We start from the raw sequence: 16,986 nt of genomic DNA on the forward strand, positions 1-16,986 counted from the left end.
AAACACTAGTCTCCGCAAGTGAAATTTCACCAATAGAATGTAATGGACACTGTGTATCCACATTGTTCAGCGAACACATGTAGATAACCCTGCATTCAATAGAAGGCAGAGCTTTGGACACAGCAAACATGTGCGGTGTCCAAAACACTGCTGCTTCCGGATCGTGTGCACCCAGCCTAGTAGGTGATGTTGCCGAAGACCTTCACAATGGCTTTCGTACATTCTTATTAGACACCAATACAAAAGATATAGTTAAAGTCTGTTCATTGTGGCTGATATCCATATGTTGTTTCTAGAAACAACAGGAAGTGAGAGTCTAAAAAATACCCCCAGTGGCCAGTGTGAAAACAGCAAGATTTCTATCTTTGAATTTTTAATACTGACATTTATTGTTGCCAATATTTATGAAAATAACTGTTGGCAACAATGCTAAATAAAAATATATATATATTTCTAACACAAAATTCTAATTTAAACAATAGGTAATTTCCTGATGATAGCTTACCTTAACCACTCAAAAACACAGCTATTTTCGACCCTGAGGACGCAGTGCTTTTTTCTTCATTTTCATTAGTAGAGTTGAGCGAAACAGGTCGGTCAAATTCATAAGTCGCCGACTTTCGCTGAAGTCGGGTTTCATTAAACGAAACCCGACCATAGCGTGAGGTTGGCCACGAGGTCGGCGACCAGAGCGCCAAAGTCGCGATTCAAATGATGCTTCCAGCGCCCTTTTTCAGCCAATGATGTAGGACGCACACTGTGGGCAACGCTATGACATGGGCAGCGGTCACCACCATCTTTGAGAAGGGCATGCAAGTGATTGGCTTGCTTTGTGTGGCGTCACAGGGGCTATAAAAGGGTGTGCACGCCGACTGCCATCTTACTTCTGCCGATATTAGCATTAGGGAGAGGTTGCTGCTGCTGATTCAGATTAAGGGAGAGCGTTAGGCAGGGAAGAAGAACCAAAAAACTGCTTCTGCTGTTAGCGATTTCCACTGTACAACACAACACTTTGTGTGCAGTGACAGGGGAGGCTATATTTTTTGTGCAGCAGCTCTGTTGGTTATTAGGCTGCCTTATAAGGCTCCCTGTTAGCTGCATTGCTGTTTGCACACTGCTGTGCAAACTGTTTTTTTAAAAGCAAAAATACTTTTCTTCCTCTTTTCTGCACAGTTAACAAATGTTCATTTTTCCACACTTCTGTGTGCAGCAGTCCTGCTTATTAGGCTGCCTGCTGCCATACTTGGACTGAGAGTATCATTGTCAGCCTCCTAAAATCTCTAGGGAGCTTCCAATTCTCCCCAATGCTATATACACACCTTGTACTTTGTCATACACCAGTCAATTTCAGCCTGTTAAATGGAGGTGTAATCTATAGTGGGCCTGAGATAATAGTTCAGCCTCCTAAAATCTCTAGGGAGCTTCCAATTCTCCACAAAACTATATACACCTTGTACTTTGTCATACACCAGCCAATTTCAGCCTGTTAAATTAAGGTGTAATCTATATTGGGCCTGAGATAATAATTCGGCCTCCTAAAATCTCAAGGGAGATTCCAATTCTCCCCAATACTATATACACCTTGTACTTTGTCATACACCAGCCAATTTCAGCCTGTTACATTGAGGTGTAATTTATAGTGGGCCTGAGATAATAGTTCAGCCTCCTAAAATCTCTAGGGAGCTTCCAATTCTCCCCAATACTATATACACACCTTGTACTTTGTCATACGACCAGCCAATTAAAGCCTGTTAAATTGAGGTGTAATCTATAGTGGGCCTGAGATAATAGTTCAGCCTCCTAAAATCTATAGGGAGATTCAAATTCTCCACAATACTATAGACACCTTGCACTTTGTCATACACTAGCCAATTTCAGCCTGTTAAATTGAGGTGTAATCTATAGTGTTAGTGGGTCGCCCTCCCAGGGCTGTGGGGTACTCGGTACCGGGCCGGTCTCTTAGAGGGGAATGTCACAGCAGCGGTGACCCAGTCCGTGGCCCTGGGTGCCCATGTAAAAGGGGGTAGAGAGGTGGAATAAAGTTTATGAGTGATTCGTGACGCCACCTGTGGTGTTCGGCAAGGAAGGTGTTAAGCCGACGCTGCAGACAGATCCTCTAGGACAGATTTTGGGGTTCAGCAGCGATGTTATAGCCCTCCACAGGTAGGGCTGTAGTCCCAGGCCAGTGTAGATAGGTGTTGGGGAAGAGGGTGCAGTGTCTGGCACAGAGATGTAGCTGTGCTGGAGAAGTTGCAGAAAGAAGGCAAGGACACAGCAGAATGTAGTTTATTTACCTTTACTTTGTAAGTGCAGTCCAGGGTCTAGATTACAGATGGTACAGGAACTGATCAGTCTGGAAGCAACTCAGGAATCTCTCTCTGCAGATAGGTTGTGTAGTCTCCTTCCTTGCGCTTACTTGAGGTACATGCAGTACTGTATGACACTGAAGTTCCTCCTTTTTGTTCTCTCTCAAATCTACCTCGTATGGCAGACAGCTGTAGCCTTCTATCTTTTCTCTTGGCTCACCCATTGCTGTTGTACCTCCGAGTCTTAGGTGGGAATAGAGCATTTACAGCTTCCTATTCCTCTGGTTTCTGTTGCAGAACCTTCAGTATCCATACAACCATGGAGACCAGGCTCCAGATCATGCGCTCCAGCTGGGAACGAGCTCTCAACTACGCTCAGTCTCCCAGCTTCTCTCTCCACGTCCACACACTTCACCCTCCTCACAGAACTGACTAATTTCCCCTCCTGGCCCTCAGAGAGCACTCCTCCCCCAATTCTGGTTCAGAGCTCCCTCTGCTGGCCCGGAGTGGGAACTGTGTTGCATGTTATGGTTAACTGCTAGAGAGACCCTTCATTGCTTCCAAGCCTGACATCACCCTCCCTGGAAGAAGGCAATGCCACTGTGGTGAACATACTCCTGGGGGTGCCACATTCCCCCCTAGTGCAATTCAGTACGCCTGGACTGATAAAAAAACATGTGAACAAATTAACAAATAAACAGTTAAAAATATACAAGATTTAAAAAAATGAAAAATTACAAAAACCAAAAGCTCCAAAAATAGTCCTGTGACAATTAGTCCATGCATCAATGTCCATGGTCCATTCCTGGGCAAATGGTGAACTATATACAAAAGAGGTTTTTGACTACACCTAGTCCTGTGGCCCAATTGCCCATCAAAACAAACTGGAAAATTCAAAAAGAAAAAGGGAATTTCTTACAGAGTCTCTGTAGGCACAAAACTTAAACGTTATATTTATACATACAATTTAACATTTACATTAACGGATTTATACACGATATCTGAGGGGTGGAATACCTTGGGTACTACGAACAGACCTATGTAGCTCTGGTGTGGGTAAATTAGGTAAACTGGGTAGTAGCCGTCTACGGACTCTTAGACTCACCATGGGTATGACAGATTCACCAATGGCAGGGCGAGGATTCTCTGGCTCCACTGCTGATGTGGCATCTGCTGCCTGAACTTCCTGATTTTCAGAGTTCTCTTGAGTCACTTCTGCTTGTACTACCAGTTGGGGAAAGGTCAAAACTGGCACCACTATGGCATTATTCGCTCTAGTCCAATTTGCAGGGAATTCTCCAAGTACAGTACTGACCTTTTCTTCTTCCTCTATGGGTTGGATGTTGTTTTGCTCTTCCATTCTTTCTTTCAAATGGTCAGCGCACAATTTCAAATGATCCCTTGATACTGCTGCTGAGGTTTCTCCCCCATCCTTACTGATAAGGCACACCTTGGTGTTATCGAAGTTTGATGGTAAGATGGTGTAGGGTTCAGCTTCCCATTGGTCATCTAATTTATGCATCCTCCTCTTCCTTTTTAGGACTTGTGCTCCTGGTGATAAGGGAATTGCAGGTGCATGGTGATTGTAGTGCCTTTCTTGTTTTTGTCTTGCCTGAGCTAGACTCTTTTCTACACACTCTTGTACTCTTCGATACTGTTGCTGCCGTTCTGTATCCCAGTCAGCATCTGGTGATGTTACCTCAGGTGTAAGGACTCCCATATCCAAATCAATAGGCAGCTTACCAGGCCTTGCTCTCATTAGGTAGGCTGGAGTGCAGTTGGTGGAATTCACAGGAATGTGGTTGTAGAGGTCTACCAGATCTGGCAACTTTTCTGATCACAGATTCCTCTCTTCCAAAGGCAAGGTCTTCAGTAGGTCGATCACCACCTGGTTCATCTTTTCACACATGCCATTGGTCTGTGGATGGTACGGTGTTGTCCTGATCTTCTTGCAACCTTACAAATTACAGAATTCCTGGAACAATTCTGCCTCAGAAGCTGGACCTTGATCTGTAAGCACTCACTCGGGATATCCGTGTGGTCGACAAAAGTGCTGTTGGAAGGCTCTGGCTGCTGTCCTGGCTGTTTGATCCTTGACAGGCACAACTACCAAGAATCTTGAGTAGTGGTCAACGATGGTAAGAGCATAAATGTAGCCTGAACGGCTTGGGACCTGCTTCACATGGTCCAGGGCGACCAACTCGAGTGGTTGTTTGGTTATTATTGGCTGCAAATGAGCTCGCTGGCTGTTACAGTCCTTCCTGCGCAGGTCACATTGTCCACACTCCCGGCACCAATTTTCAATGGCTTTCCTCATACCAGCCCAGTAGAATCTCTCTTGGAGCAAGGCCTCGAACTTTTTCCCTCCGAAGTGTCCAGCTCCATTGTGGTATGCTTCCAAGACCATTGATGCTTCCCTCTTTGGGACTACCACTTGCCAAACCAACTCATTGGTGTGGGCATTGATACTCCTCAGACACAGCTTTCCTTCATAGATGAACAGCCGGCCTCTTTCCTTCCACAACTGCTGGGTTTCTTCAGGAGCATCCGACTCTGGGCGTGAGTCAGCTTGTGACAGTAGCTCCTTCACCAGGCGGACTGCGGGGTCGCTATCCTGCATTTCTGCCCAGTCATGATGAGGCAATGGATTTAGGGTGGCCTCTTTCAAGCCAGACCGTCTGTTTCTCACTCCTTGGGCACGTTGGGCCGCAATTGGCCGGTGGAAGTCAGGTAACTCGATTTCTTCAAGTGCCTCAGGGTCTTCTCCTGCATCTGGCAGATTAGGCATTCTGGACAGTGCATCAGCATTGGCATTCTTGTGCCCTGCTCGGTACTTGATGGTGAATTCATAGTTAGACAGCCGAGCCATCCATCGCTGCTCCAGTGCACCTAGTTTGGCAGTTTCCAAGTGAGTAAACGGGTTGTTGTCCGTGAAGATGGTAAACTTGGCTGAAGCCAGGTAATGCTTGAATCGTTCCGTCACAACCCAGACTATGGCGACGAACTCCAGCTTGAAGGAACTGTAGTTGTCAGTGTTCCTTTCAGTGGGACGAAGCTTCCTGCTGGCGTAGGAGATCACTCTTTCTTTGCCATTCTGTACCTGTGACAGTACTGCTCCAAGTCCCACGTTGCTGGCATCAGTATACAACACAAAGGGTTGGTCATAATCTGGGTAGGCCAGAACTTCATCTCCTGTGAGAGCCATCTTCAGTCGAGTGAAGGACCTCTCCAGCTCCTCATTCCATTCGAATGTAGGACTCTGTTTTCTGGCCTTCTTGGGCTGACCCACCAGAAGATTTTGCATAGGAGTGGCTATCTCAGTGAAGCCTTTAATGAACCTTCGGTAGCAGCCTACCAGCCTGAGGAATTGACGTACTTCATGGAGGTTGCTGGGCTTCTGCCAGTCCCAGATGACTGTGACTTTGTCAGGATCCGGTGTCACACCTTCTACACTCAATACATGACCGAGGTACTGAACCTTGGGCTTCAGGAGGTGGGATTCAGGCCAAAGTTGGACAATGCCTCTAACACCTCAGCCAGGTGCTTCAGATGGTCTTCATAAGTCTTGGAGAAAACAATGACATCATCAAGGTACAACAGGACTGTCTAGAAGTTCTTGTGTCCAAGACAGCATTCCATTAGCCGTTGGAATATCCCTGGAGCGGTGCAGAGCCCGAATGGTATGTAGTTGAACTCACAGAGGCCCATTGGGGTGGAAAACGCTGTTTTCTCCTTGTCTGCCTCTGACACCGGAACCTGCTAATACCCACTAATGAGATCCAAGGTGGAAAAATAGTTAGCAGTTTTAAGTGCAGCTAATGACTCTTCAATTCTGGGTAATGGATAGGCATCTTTATGTGTAATGCTGTTAATTTTTCTGTAATCAACACACATTCTCATGATACCATCCTTCTTTTTCACAAAGACTATTGGGGCTGCCCACGGGCTACAACTGTCTCTGATCACCCCAGCCTCCCTCATTTCCCGCAACATACCTTTGGCACACTGGTATTGTGTTGGGGGTATAGGCCGGTACCTTTCTTTTATGGGTGGATGGTCTCCAGTGGGGATATGGTGTTGAACCCCTTTTGCCTTCCCAAAATCTAGAGGGTGTTTACTGAATACCCGCTCATACTCTTGAGTCACTCTGTAAACCCCATTCTTTTGGTATGAAGGGGTGGAGTCAGTTCCCACCTGCAGTTGCTGGCACCATTCCTCCAGCTGCTTTACAGAGCCATTGTCCTCCACCTGGTCGGATGAGACCAAGGGCTCTGCTGCCTGCATTGCATTGTTACTGACAGTAAGCAGCTTAGCAACTGTGACATACCAAGGTATTGTGGCCTCCTCCCCACAATTCAAGAGGCGTACAGGTACTCTCCCTTTGCGAACATCAACTACCCCTCTGGCTGTCAGGACAGTGGGTCTGCTATCAGAGTACACTGGTTCTACCATTGCCTGGTAATCTTTTCCGCTGAGGCCTATGGATGCCCGACACCAAATCAACATTTCACATCTGGGGGGTATTGGAATGGGGAAAGAATCACTCACTCTGACGCTGCCAATTTCTCTGCCAGAGTTCTACCTGCTGTCTTTGCATCAGGCCTCTGATCTCCTTCTGCAGGACTCGTTGTTCACTGGAACCAGCAGTCTCAGCCACCTGTTGCAACAAGACAATAACCTCAGAAAGACAATTTTCAATCACATTGGTACCAAGAGTCATCATTGGGTTACATTCTCGTCGATCAATATCCACAACTATCAAACCTTGAGATTTTAACTCTACTCGACCCACTTTAACAGTAATTTCTTTACATCCCACTTGCGGTAAAGACTGACCATTATTGGCTACTACTGTGAGTTCATCACTTGGGCCACTAGTAAGTTCAGAATCACCCCAATACCGCTTGTAAAGGATATAGGGCATAGTTATCACCTGGGAGCCAGTGTCCAGCAAAGCGTTCATGGGGATACCGTCAATCACCACTGGGCGGACTGGTCTCCCTCCAACATACTTGGCTCGCCAGTTCTTTGGGCCTTGTGGTCCTACTCCTGGGGGTTGGTCCTCTGCCCCAGGGGTTGCTCGTTTAAATAACAGAATCTTGCGATGTGGCCTGCCTTGTGGCAGTGATGACAGATGGGAGGTCCGTCCTGGTCATAGCGATCGTTGGATTGTTGGAGTGGCGGGATCCTCTTCTTCTTTAGCTATGGGACATCCTTTGGACTGGAAGTGAGCTGGATCTTCTCCTTGGAGGATACCTGCAGGGACTGCATGGTTTTAGCAAGTGCAGCCATACCCTTGGTCAACTCCTGGACCTGAAGACGCAGTTCTGCAGATTGATCTTTGTCCAGAGTCTGTGCATCAGCCTCCACAGGGATGGAAGGGAAAGATGTTGCTTCCTGGTGGTATGTAATCGCTGGGCGCCTAGGGGACGCTGGACGGCTGACATTTGGTTCATGCAGCACCCGGATAGCCCTGTCTTCGAAATCAGCAAAGTCTAGGTCAGGGTTTTGTAGGGCTATGATGCGCAGCTGTGCTCTGTGAGTACTGGATAGGAGGCCCTCAATAAACTGCTCCTTTAACAGTCCGTCTCCATCTTTCACACTGTCTGGGTCAATCTGCTTGACGGCTCGCAGCGCCTCCTGCAGGTTAAGAGCATAGTCCCGTATACTGTCCTGCGCTTTCTGCTTACACTCAAAGAATCTCATCTTGATTTCAGCTGCAGTGCGGGTGTCAAAGGTGCTTCTTAGCTTAGCCAAGATCTTTTAACAGTCTCCTTATCAGTATCCTGCCAGGCTTTTACTTCTCTGTGCTGCACCTGTTAGCTGCCCAATAAGGATGTTCACCTTCTGGCTTTCATACAGAGGATACACTTCAAACAAACTGCACAGTCTCTCTTTGAAGTCACTCAGGGTATGTGACTCCCCTGAATACTGCGGTAGCCATGCTGCTCCCGGTATGTAAGGCATAGACAGCGGCATTATGGGGACCGCTGCGGTGTGTGCTATTGGAGCTGCAGTCGCGTTGGGCCCTGCATCTTGTGGCACTGAGGGGTTGGCGGGGGCATCCGCCGCTGCATTGGCGCGTGCCTCCGACATTCTCTTCCCCCCTAGTTAACGTTAGCCAGGCCCCGGAGTTGAGCAGGCTTACCGGCGGCAGCTTTGCAGGCTGGATGATTGGGGCTGCAGGCCTCTGCTCCTCCCACCTCCCGCGCGCTGGCCTCTTCCTGCGCGGCACTTCACTTCTTCGCACTCTTCGGCTGGCTCAGCCCACGACGGCCCGCCTCTTTGGGTTCCCGCGCGCGCCAAGCAGCGGGATAATGGCGGCACTTTCACAAACAGTCTATAGCACACAACACAGTCTCTGGCACACAGGACCCGGGGACACCGGGCTCCGTAAATCCTGTTCGTGACTCCAAAATGGGTCGCCCTCCCAGGGCTGTGGGGTACTCGGTACCAGGCCGGTCTCTCAGAGGGGAATATCACAGCAGCGGTGACCCGGTCCATGGCCCTGGGTGCCCATGTAAAAGGGGGTAGAGTGGTGGAATAAAGTTTATGAGTGATTCGTGAGGCCACCTGTGGTGTTAGGCAAGGAAGGTGTTAAGCCGACGCTGCAGACAGATCCTCTGGGACAGATGGTGGGGTGCAGCAGTGATGTTATAGCCCTCCACAGGTAGGGCTGTAGTCCCAGGGCAGTGTAGATAGGTGTTGGGGAAGAGGGTGCAGTGTCTGGCACAGAGATGTAGCAGTGCTGGAGAAGTTGCAGAAAGAAGGCAAGGACACAGCGGAATGTAGTTTATTTACCTTTACTTTGTAAGTGCAGTCCAGGGTCTAGATTACAGATGGTACAGGAGCTGATTAGCCTGGAAACAACTCAGGAATCTCCCTCTTCAGATAGGTTGTGTAGTCCCCTTCCTAGCGCTTACTTGAGGTACATGCAGTACTGTATGACACTGAAGTTCCTCCTTCTTGTTCTCTCTCAAATCTACCTCGTATGGCAGACAGCTGTAGCCTTCTATCTTTTCTCTTGGCTCACCCGTTGCTGTTGTGCCTCTGAGTCTTAGGTGGGAATAGAGTATTTACAGCTTCCTATTCCTCTGGTTTCTGTTGCAGAACCTTCAGTATCCATACAACCGTGGAGACCAGGCTCCAGATCATGCGCTCCAGCTGGGAGCGAGCTTTCAACTACGCTCAGTCTCCCAGCTTCTCTCTCCACGTCCACACACTTCGCCCTCCTCACAGAACTGACTAATTTCCCCTCCTGGCCCTCAGAGAGCACTCCTCCCCAATTCTGATTCAGAGCTCCCTCTGCTGGCCCGGAGTGGGAACTGTGTTGCATGTTATGGTTAACTGCTAGAGAGACCCTTCATTGCTTCCAAGCCTGACATCACCCTCCCTGGAGGAAGACAATGCCACTGTGGCGACCATACTCCTGGGGGCGCCACATTAGGCATCTGGTTCCTGTCGCTGCACAGCGGGAATCCCGAGCCTTGCTTCCAGCGGTCTCCCATTCATCTCCAGCCACAGAGGAGGTTGCCCAGCAAACTCGTCGGTCCCGGCGCTCTACCCAGACCAGCTCTGTGGGTTTGCCTGCTGCTGCCACCTCTGCTCAGCTGCGAGATTCTCCAGGGACTAAGTCCTCATGTCGGGCCACTGAGCATGCCCGTGGAGTGATCTCCCGTTGGAGATCAAAAGTCACGTGCTCAGGTCCTGCTCCTGTTCGGATTGGCCCATCCGGGAAGCCAGGAAGGTCCCAGACACTCGCGGCTATAAAAGGTTTGCATGGCCGCTCGGCCATGCGCTAGGATAGACTGTATTTACAGACTATGTGGAGTGAGTGATGTATGCACGTATGAATGTCTCTGGTGAATGACTCATTAAGAAACCCCTACCCTTGGTACTCATGTGTTGTGCAGCCTAGCCTGCTAGCGCCCAAGCTTAGGCGTTGGTAGGTCAGAGGTTGAGTCGGGCATCAGTCCTCACCAGGGACTCGGCACGCCTCTGTGCACGTGCTCCACACTTCATAGCCAGCGTCTATAGCGGCGAACGCGGCAGCGACGCCGTGCGCTCAGTGGGCCTAGAGGGACTCTAACCCCGTGTCCTTGGGGTAGAGTTCTGTGGTCGTACACTGTGCGCTCTTTTGGCGGGCTCTGTGAGCTAAACAGGCTCCAGCATCTACGTTCAGCAGTTGTGCGGCTCTGTGCATTAACAGAGTTTGCTCCTGTTCACATTGGGTGACTTAACCCACATGTGACTGTTTTCTCACAGCTTAATTCTTCCGCTATTATCTAGAAGCAGTGTACCACCTCTGCACGGTGGACCCCGGGCTGCGAACGCACCTACTACTATTTTATAATTTGGTGCGTTCCGCCAGCCCTAACATTATCCTAGCGCCAGGGTCTGGCTAATAATGGCAGATGAACAACGACTGCATAGATACATCCAGCAGCTGGAGGGTAGGTTGGCAGCGCTAGAGCGTTCCACCTCAGCTGCGGATGTTGCTTCGGTCACTGTTCAAGCAGCTACAGAGTCTGTCGCCGTGTCTTCACGGCAAACCCTGCCCCGACCTTGTCTCGCCTCCCGCTGCCCGAAAAGTTCTTGGGTGATAGTGCTTCATGCAGAGGTTTCGTGAGTCAGTGCTCCATTCACCTGGAGTTACTGGTCACACGATTTCCCTCTGAGCGGGCCAAGGTGGGATTTATCATCTCCCTTCTGTCGGGCAGGGCCTTGGAGTGGGCCACCCCGCTGTGGGAGCATGGAGATCCCCTGGTACAGAGTGCCACCCATTTTCTGGTCACTTTGAAGCAGGTGTTCCTGGGGCCTCGGGTCACGCACGACACCGCACTGCAGTTGCTGACCCTAACCCAGGGTTCGTCTCTGGTCTGTCAGTATGCCATCCTCTTCAGAACTCAGGCCTCAGATCTTGAGTGGCCAGATAAGGTTCTCATACCTATATTCTGGAGAGGCCGGGCTGATCATGTCAAAGACACCCTGGCCACCAGGGAGGTGCCCACCATTTTGGAGGAGCCCATTATGGTCTCCGCCCGAATTAACATTCGCTTCACTGAGCGAGGGCTGGAGCGCTCCAAGTCCCGCCAACAATATAGATTGGCTCCAAATTTTGCTAGACCGCTGGAACCTCTCGGTCAGCCGCCTGAGCCTCCAGAGGCCATGAAGGTGTCTCGCACGGGGTCCAGGGTCCGGTCCGCATGGGTACCTTCAGTCTGTTTCCATTGTCGGCAGACTGGGCACCTAGCTAACCAGTGCCCACAGCACCCGGGAAACGCTCCCTTCTAGTGGTTATCGGAGGGGGTCTACTAGACACAGCGACTTTCTCCTCCAAGCTCCTCTTTAAAGGGGCATTAGAATTTAATTCTTCCACTCTGGTAGTGGAGGTTTGTGTGGACTCTGGAGCAGAGGGCAATTTCATGTCATCTGTCTTTGCCCTACAACACGCAATCCCCCTGGTCCTGCTACCTCAGCCAGTCACTATCAGAGTGATGAATGGTGCGACACTCCCGTCCCAAATCACCCACCAGACGGCTCCACTGAGACTCTCACTGTCTCCTTCCCATCAGGAGATACTGTCTCTTCTTGTCATGCCTGAAGGTATCGACCAGGTCCTCCTAGGAGTTCCCTGGTTACAAGCTCACTCTCCTCACATCCTCGGTTGGAGCAAGTCCTGCGAGGGTAGGTGTCTGAGGGACTGCGTACAGGTCGCTACCTCTGAGGTTCCCACAGATCTCTCCTCGCTTCCCAAACCGTACCAGCAGTATGCAGACGTTTTCTCCAAGAAGGCGGCATCGCCCTTACGACTGTCCTATTGACCTCTTGCCCAGTGCTGAGCTTCCCCGGGGTCGAGTCTACCCCCTATCTCTCCCAGAGACAGAAGCCATGTCTCAGTATATCAGGGAGAATCTGGCAAGAGGATTCATTAGGAAGTCGGTGTCTCTGGCGGGAGCGGGATTCTTCTTTGTCCAAAAGAAGAATGGAGAATTACGTCCGTGCATCGATTACAGGGGTCTTAACGCCATAACCATTAAGAACAAGTATCCTCTACCCCTGATATCGGAACTGTTCGATAGGCTATGGGGAGTGAGAGTGTTTACTAAGCTTGATCTGCGAGGAGCCTATAACCTGATTCGCATCTGTGAGGGCGACGAATGGAAGACGGCATTTAACACCAGAGATGGGCACTATGAATACCTGGTGATGCCCTTCGGGCTAGGTAATGCGCCAGCCATCTTCCAAGACTTTGTGAACGATATCTTCCGGGATATGCTTACCACCTCGGTAGTAGTCTATCTGGACGATATTCTCATTTACTCTCCAGATATTGACTCCCACCGGAGAGATATTCGCAAAGTTTTCGATCTCCTGCGGGTAACCTCCCTTTACGCCAAGTTGGAGAAATGTGTGTTTGAGCAGGAGTCCTTGCCTTTCCTGGGCTATATCACCTCGGCCCAGGAGTTGGCCATGGATCCTGCCAAACTACAGGTGGTGATGGATTGGCAGGAGCACCATTCTCTCAAAGCGGTGCAGCGCTTTATGGGGTTCACAAATTACTATCTCCAATACATCCCCCATTTCTCAACTTTGGTAGCGCTCTTGGTAGCCCTCACCAATAAGGGTGCAAACCCCAAACTGTGATCGGAAACTGTCTCAAGGCCTTCGCCGCTATTAAATCCCAGTTCACTAGCGCTCCCATTATACATCGCCCCGATGTAGATAAGCCCTTCATTCTGGAGGTGGATGCCTCTTCTGTCGGTGCTGGAGCTGTCCTGTTCCAGAAGGACTCGCAAGGTTGGAAGCACCCATGCTTCTTCTTCTCTAAGACCTTCACACGGGCAGAGAGGAATTATTCCATCGGGGACAGGGAGTTGCCATCAATGAAGCTGGCCTTCTCAGAGTGGAGACATCTCCTGGAGGGGGCTTGCCATCCTTTCCAGGTGTTCACCGACCACAAAAATTTGGTCTATCTACAGACTGCCCAGCAGCTGAATTCTCGCCAGGCCAGATGGTCCTTGTTCTTCTCCCGATTCCATTTCACCCTGCATTTTCTCTCCGGGGAGAAGAACGTCCGGGCCGATGCTCTTTCTCGCTCCGTGGTGTCATCGGAGGAGGAGGAGGCTGATAGTTCCATCGGAGAGTCTGAGGACCGTGGCTCCGGTTGCTCTCGAGTTGGTACCTCCGGGCAAGACTTTTGTCCCTGCCCATCTGCGACCGGAGGTCCTCTCTTGGGCTCATTCGTCCAGGGTGGGGGGACATTTTGGGACCAAACGAACCTCTGATCTCCTGGCGAGGACGTACTGGTGGCTGCTTATGGCTCGTGACGTCAGGAGCTATATTCAGGTGTGCGTCTCTTGCACCCAGAATCGGTCCTCTTGGCAGCGGCCCGTTGGGTTACTCTATCCTCTGCCGGTAGCAAACAGGCCCTGGGAGATGGTCTGTAACGACATTGAGGTGGGTTTGCCCAAGTCCAGTGGCAGCACCGTCATTTGGGTGGTCACCGATCATTTCTCCAAGATGGTGCATCTGGTACCACTCTCGTGACTACCTCCTGCACGGGGCCTGGCAGCGTTGTTTATTAAACATGTTTTCCGCCTGCATGGCATGCCGGATAAGATTGTCAGTGACCGGGGTCCTCAGTTTGCGTCTCGGTCCTGGAGAGAGCTCTGTTCTCTGATCAGCATTGAGCTAAATCTCTCCTCGGCCTATCATCCCGAGACGAACGGGTTGGTTGAGAGAGCCAACCAGACCCTGGTGACATATCTGCGACATTCTGTCTCGGCCAGGCAGGATGATTGGGCATCCTTGCTGCCGTGGGCGTAGTTCGCTTTGAACAACGCTGTGGCCGATTCCACCTGTCAGACCCCATTCCTCTTAAATTACGGCCAGCATCCGCGCATCCCCGTGCCCATGCCCGTGTCGTCCACCGACTCTAGGGTGGCAGACTGGATGGTGGAGGCACGTGACATTTGGGATCGCATGCAGGAGAGAATGAGGGTCTCCGCTGATGCACACAGGTGTCCTGCTCTGACCTTCGCCCATGGCAACTTAGTGTGGCTTTCTGCCCAAAACATAAGGCTGCGGGTTGAATCTGCTAAGTTCGCACCGCGCTATATTGGCCCTTTCAAGGTCCTCGAGCAGATCAACCCTGTGGTCTACCGCCTGGCCCTTCCACCACACTTAGCTATCTCGGACACATTTCATGTGTCTCTCCTTAAGCCGGTTCACATGTCCCAGTTTTCTGAGCCATCTGCCGAGACATCGGACCTGTTATCAAATGTGTTTGAGGTCAATGCCATCGTGGGGTGCGGGGCAAAAAGTTTTACTTGGTGAATTGGAAGGGTCATGATCCTGAGGCTCAGACCTGGGAGCCAGTGGAGAACATCCACACTCCTCATTGCGGAATTTGAGCGCAGCGAAGCGGGGGCCCTAGGAGGGGGGATAATGTTAGGCATTGGGTTCCTGTCACTGCACAGCGGGAATCTCGAGCCTTGCTTCCAGCGGTCTCCCATTCCTCTCCAACCGCAGAGGAGGTTACTCAGCAAACTCGTCGGTCCCGACGCTCTGCCCAGACCAGCTCCGTGAGTTTGCTTGCTGCTGCCACCTCTGGCACAGCTTTGGCAATGCAGGCTGCTCAGCTGCGAGATTCTCCAGGGACTAAGTCCTCATGTCGGGCCACTGAGCATGCCCGTGGAGTGATCTCCCGTTGGAGATCGAAGGTCACGTGCTCAGGTCCTGCTCCTGTTCGGATTGGCCCATCAAAGAAGCCAGGAAGGTCCCGGACGCTCGCGGCTATAAAAGGTTCTCATGGCCGCTCGGCCATGCGCTAGGATAGACTGTATTTACAGACTATGTGGAGTGAGTGATGTATACACATATGAATGTCTCTGGTGAAAGACCCATTAAGAAACCCCTACCCTTGGTACTCATGTGTTGTGCAACCTAGCCTGCTAGCGCCCAGGTTTAGGTGTTGGTAGGTCAGAGGTCGAGTCGTGCATCAGTCCTCACCAGAGACTCGACACGCCTCTGTGCATGTGCTCCACACTTCATAGCCAGCGTCTATAGCGGCGCCTAGAGGGACTCTAACCCCGTGTCCTTGGGGTAGAGTTCTGTGGCCATACACTGTGCTCTCTTTTGGCCGGGCTCTGTGAGCTAAACAGGCTCCGGCATCTACGTTTAGCGGTTGTGCGGCTCTGTGCATTAACAGAGATTGCTCCTGTTCACATTGGGTGACATAACCCATGTGTGACTGTTTTCTCACCACTTAATTCTTCCGCCATTACCTAGCAGCAGTGTACCACCTCTACACGGTGAACCCCGGGCTGCGAACGCACCTACTACTATTTTATAATTTGGTGCGCTCCACCAGCCCTAACATATAGTGGGCCTGAGATAATAGTTCAGCCTCCTAAAATCTATAGGGAGCTTCCAATTCTCCCCAATACTATATACACCTTGTTCTTTGTCATACACCAGCCAATTTCAGCCTGTTAAATTGAGGTGGAATCTATATTGGGCCTGAGATAATAGTTCAGCCTCCTAAAATCTCTAGGGAGATTCAAATTCTCCACAATACTATATACACCTTGTACCTTGTTTTACAGTACCATATAGCTGGTGGTAATTTGGGTACATTTTTCCAAAAATGAGGAAGTATGGTGAAAGAGGCCGTGGAAGTGGGCGGGGGTTGCCAGCTGGTACATATGATGGTGGGGGTGGTGGTGCATCTGCTGGTAGTGGCAAAAGCACAATAGCACCTAAGGCAGGAGGTGTTGAGCCTGCGTCATCGTCTGGCTCCACAAGGTCTCAAAGGCTCCCTTTTCTGGGAGTAGGTAAACCGCTTTGAAAGCCGGAGCTTCAGGAATAAGTTTTGGCTTACATTGCTGACACAGCCTCCAGCTCTATCGCCTCCTCTTGTGAAGTTTCAAAAAATAAAAGCACTGAGTCGTCAGTGGAGGCTCCTGGTCAGGAACAACACCTTTCCTTGTGTCCTTCACCCCTACCAAAAGTGAAGGATGCGGCAGGCCACACTACAGATTACTCCATGGAGCTCTTTTCACATACCATGCCTGGGTTATCAAGTAAAATCATGAATTCCCCAGTCCAAGATGAATCGGACATGGAGTGCACTGATGCACAGCCACTGCTAGATTTTTCTTCTGGTACATTCACTCAGAGCACTACATTGTCCTCGCAGTGTACTGAGCCAGAATCTGACCCTGATGAAACTCAGGTGCCCCTTCCCGTATACTATACCACCTTACACGGTGACACAGAGGAAGGTGCACATAAAATTGAAGAGGAGGTGATGGATGACCCAGTTGTTGACCCAGATTGGCATCCATTGGGGGAAGAGGGTGCCGCTGCCAATAGCTCAGAAGAGGAGAAGGAGGATCCGCAGCAGGCATCGACATCGCAGCAGCTGTTATCTGGCAGGCCCGTAGCAGTCCAAAAATGGTTTGCAAAAACCCTAAGAGTTGCCGGACAGATTGGCCAGACGGTCAAATTAGCACAGCGTGCAAGGCCTCAAAAAGTCGTCCATAGTAGGAAGAGTGCAGTGTGGCACTTTTTTGAACAAAATCCTAGTGATCAGGCAAAGGTTATCTGTAAGAAGTGCGCAAAGACCTTTAGCCGAGGGAAAAATCTGAGAAACTTGAATACCAGTTGCATGCTT

This window comes from Dendrobates tinctorius, unplaced genomic scaffold (assembly GCF_039654945.1).
Source record: "Dendrobates tinctorius isolate UK_male_01 unplaced genomic scaffold, ASM3965494v1 ptg000111l, whole genome shotgun sequence".
Classification (NCBI taxonomy): domain Eukaryota; kingdom Metazoa; phylum Chordata; class Amphibia; order Anura; family Dendrobatidae; genus Dendrobates; species Dendrobates tinctorius.